This window comes from Nannospalax galili, unplaced genomic scaffold (assembly GCF_000622305.1).
Source record: "Nannospalax galili isolate Female #2095 unplaced genomic scaffold, S.galili_v1.0 scaffold690, whole genome shotgun sequence".
Lineage (NCBI taxonomy): Eukaryota > Metazoa > Chordata > Mammalia > Rodentia > Spalacidae > Nannospalax > Nannospalax galili.
In genome coordinates this window covers 1,521,120-1,525,651 of record NW_008329288.1, presented here as the reverse complement: position 1 = coordinate 1,525,651, position 4,532 = coordinate 1,521,120, and the positions used below count along the sequence as shown (strand labels likewise).

Genomic DNA, 4,532 nt, shown 5'->3' with positions numbered 1-4,532 from the left:
TTCTTGTCTTTTTGAGACAGGGTCTCCTTGTAGCCCCAGCTGTCCTGGAACTCATTATGTAGACCAGGCTGGCCTTGAACTCACAAAGATCCACCTGCCTCTGCCTCCCAAGTGCTGGGATTAAAGGCTTGTGCCACCACGCCTGACTGAAACAGTATATTTTTAAAGGAAATGGAGATTTTTTTTAAAAGGTTAAAACCTCATTAAATTTTATGTCTTATAGGGTTAATACTGAGTTCGATATTGTATAACTGTATTAATTCAACTGTGAACCCAAAACTTTACAGCCAATATTGAAAGAGATGCATCTTTGCTCTGGAAATCGTTATTGAATATGTTAATGCTGTAATGAAATGCTTCTTCTAATCATGTGGTTATTAAATAAATAATTGTAAAAAAATAAATGCTTCAAGCAGGGATGGGGATGTAGCTTAGTTGCTACAATACCTAGCATGCACAAGGCTCTGGGTTCGAGAGCCACCACATAAAATAGCACTTAGAGATGAAGCAGAAAAATCAGAAGTTCAAGGTCATCCTGTGCTACATAGAGAATTCAAGACCAGCTTGTGCTACAAGAGACTGTCTCAAAAATAAATAAATAAACAAACAAAGCAATTCAACAGCCGATCATGGTGGTGCCTTTAATCCCAGAACTCAGGATATAGAGTCATCCAGATCTCTGTAAGAACAAGGCCAGCCTGGTCTACACAGTAAGTTCCATGCCAGGTGGGGCTACAGGGAGACTGTGTCTCAAAAATACCAAAAAAATAAAAAAATAAAAAACACAGTTCAAGGTCATCTTTAGCTCTAAAAAGAGTTCAAGGCCAGCAATTGCTACATGAGATCCTGTCTCAAAAACAATAGATAGATAGATGATAGATAGATAGATAGATAGATAGATGATATAGATGATAGATAGATGTGATAGGCAAATGATATAGATAGATGATATAGATGATAGATAGATGATTGATAGATAGATAGATAGATAGGTAGATAGATAGATGATGGATAGATAGATAAAATGTTTCACGCATGGGAAAGTCTCTCCTGTGTCTAGACCAATTTAGACCTGGTGGTTCCTGAAGACAAGAGAGTAAATAAACTCGGGAGGACCTTTGGGGCCAAAGAGTCTCCTGTGTTCAGATGCTCCCACCAGAAAACAACACCCAGGTGCTATGAGAGGGGAATTTACAGGCTTGAGGTGTGAGAGCCTGTATGAGAGCCATACCCTTGACTAGGTTTCCACAGCTCTCCTCAGCTGGTCCCAGCTCCTTGTTCCTTCCATCTGCATCCCCATCATCCTCCCTGGCACGTTAGTCATTCTGCACTTCCCAATGTTGCCTAGACTCAAGGGGTCCTTCACACATGCTTCAGACGCACTTCTTCATCAGAGAGATGCTGTTCATTCTCTAAGTCCCAACTCGCTCACCATCATCTCGGTAAAGCTTCCCCAACATTCTCCAGAAGAATCAGTCTTCTTAGCAACTCTACAGTTCATTTCTCTGTGGATACTAGTCATGTTACAAACATATTCATTAGACTGTTTGGGTAATAAGGACAAAAGGCATCAAGATTTTAAAGCCTGGAACATCTTCAGAAGTTCTGGGGTGACCTAAAGGACACAGTGATGTGTTAGGTGTGTCTCCCCTGCTGTCTACTACTGCTCATGGAAAAGGATCATGACTTCTTTCCCTGATTCCTCTTACCAGCACTTACCAGGTGCTCAATGTACATTCTGTTGAATGAGAACAAATGTCCCTGCCTATGCTCCAAAGACAGATCCCTGCCTGGAGTTTCCTCTAGCTTTCTGGTATCTAAGGTACTAGATCCATCACTAGCTTTTCCAAAACTGGGCAATTACAGCTAAAGAATCGTGACTTCCTCCTCCCTACCCCCCATAAAAAAGCAGAAAGCAAGCTGGACATCAAAAGCGTCTTTAAAACCAACATTTTGATGACTTAAGAGCAAATGAATGAGAAACATACGGCTCGAATTTCCTTTATGATACACAAGGGCTCTTTCTGGCCTCACTTTCCATTGCTGCCAAGCTAATGATGAGAGTGGAAGTTGCCCAATTCTCACATCATCAACAGATGGCTCCCCATATTTGGAAAAACTTCACGTGGCAGAGGAAGGAAACTGCCAGCTCCTCACAACAATTTCATACTAGTGGCTCCTTTGCTGCCCTCCATATCTCATCTGGTTTAAAACGGAAAGTCCTCACCCAGTGGCCTCTAGGCCTGAGGAAGTGGAACCTGCCTTCCCAGGGCTGGCAGTGGGCAAGGAAGAAGGAGCATGGGAGTAGGTGATGATCAAGCCCAAGATCTGGTCCAAGTTTTGTCACTGATAAAGTCACACAAGCCCCTGAGCTTTAATTTCCTCTCTGGCAGACAGCCTTATTCTGTCTCTGATCAAACTGTGGGGACGGATGAAACAGACACTAAACAGCATCCAGAGTATGCTGCACAGCCAATATTCATTAATTCTGAAAACCAGGGAAACATGAGGACATAGCCAGGCTCCTCATTCCCTGTGAGGGGTAAAGCAGTGACTGGCTTCATTTTGTTCCTCTGGTTGGGGTAGTCCAGACTGCTTTTGCTGTGATAGTAAGAGAATCCAGAATACTTGGGCCTTGGGTTTTTGGTGGTGTTGGGACGGGGGGAACCTGTCCTAGGAACAGAGTTCAAGTGATAACCCCAGAACACCCTTCTCAATGCAGTGGCAGTTCCCATTTTCCCAAGGATAGCCCTCACTTTGTAAGTCACTGGTAGATGGCTGAGAGTTGGATGACATCTTTAAAACTTTTTTTTTCATGAATTGGAAGAATTTATATTGTTAAAAAGTCATACTACAGCTTTTGCATCTGGCAGCAGCTATCAATTGAGTTGAGATGAGATGGGTGCATATAAGAATATCCAGAAGCCCTGGAGGAAGAAGCAGTCTGACATGATACTCTTTCTTCTGAGGGTCTGCTGCTGGCCACACTGCCAGCTTTCTGTGCTCCACTGGGCTCTCCACCCCACTCAGCTGGATAAAGCATGCCAGCTAATCAAGGTTATATCATACACAGGGTTCTTGTGGGCCATGGCAGTTGCAAGCATCCAATTTCTAAGGGGGTAACTTCATGGCAAGCCTGTTCATCATGGTGTTAACCAGCTAAGTTTGCCTGAAGCCTTCAGATTGTTGCTAAGGAGAGAGCTGTATGCCACTATGGAACTTTTTTTTAACATAAAAAATTATTGAGAATTTCATACATGCATATGTGATGTTTTAGTCAAATCCATGCCCACTCCCTCCCTCCCTTCCAACTTCTCTCATCTCTCCCCATCACTTTTTCCTGACAACTTCGTGTACTTTCTTTTTCTTTTTTTTTTAATGGGGCTTTTTGTTACTCTAACATTCCCCCCTCTGAAGAGGTAACCCTAACCCCAAAAATGTCAAAAGAATTTGGGAGCTATCATCTAAACCACTATGGGACTTTTGAGAGTCCTGAATTTTTAGTGGGCTGGTGAAGATTCCATATGTAAATAGAGGTTTTTCTCATTGATCCTTTCCATAAAACTATCAGAAGAAATCCTGACACCCAGTGCATCAATAAACCTGTCCAAAAGCACAGGGAGTTGTGTGGGCTAACATTTACAGAGATGGGGGTCATGGCCTCGGAAAGGGACACAAGCTCCACCACACTGTTGGTTGTTCTCTCTGAGCAGGTTGGAGAAGGCCCAGCCCTTCTAGTCTCTACCATTACCACTAAAGTGAGTAATACTTGTAAAAGTCATACCCAATAAACAATTTAGGACAGCCCAAAAAAAGTCAGACTACATATCTAGTGCAATTTCTTTGGAAAGACTAACCAATTATAATTCTTCACAAAAAGTAGAAAAATTACTCATAAGATATAAGGAACCAGAAAAGTCTTCCGAGCAACCCTGAACCAAAAGAACAATATCTGTTTTAACATATACCACATGTGGCATCTTTAAAACTTTAAAAAAAACTTTTTATTATTTTTATTTTATTGATCTTTTTGAGACAGGGTCTCCCTGTAGCCCCAGCTGGCCTAGAGCTCGCTTATGTAGACGAGGCTAGCCTCAAACTCCCAGAGATCCACTGGCCTCTGCCTCCCAAGTGCTGAGATTATTGTTTTTAATTTTTTTATGTGTATGAGTGTATTGTCTGCACGTGTATAAGTGCACCCATGTCGTGCAATGCCCTCGGAGGGCCAAAGAAGGCACCAGATTCCCCTGGAACTGGAGTTACCCTTGGAACTGTTAGCTGCCCTGTGGGTGCTGAGAATCAAAACCCAGTCCTCCACAAGAGCAGCTAGTGTTCTTTTTGTTTGTTTTGCTTTTTTTATTTTTGTATTAATTTTTTGTGCATTTCATACATAAAATCATCTTTATACCCCCTTCCCCCCTTCCATTTGGCACCCTCCCATAACCCCTCCACTGGAGTTCATACATTTCTGTCATTTGTATTAAGGCCTATGTAAAGTTAGTGTCCCAAGATATCCTTCAGTGCAAGTTCAT

General features: G+C 42.3%; 1 pseudogene; it reads left to right on the top strand.

The window, feature by feature from the left end:
- Positions 1 to 2,898: 2,898 nt before the first annotated feature.
- LOC103735787 lies at positions 2,899 to 3,757 on the top strand (annotated as a pseudogene).
- Positions 3,758 to 4,532: the final 775 nt, after the last annotated feature.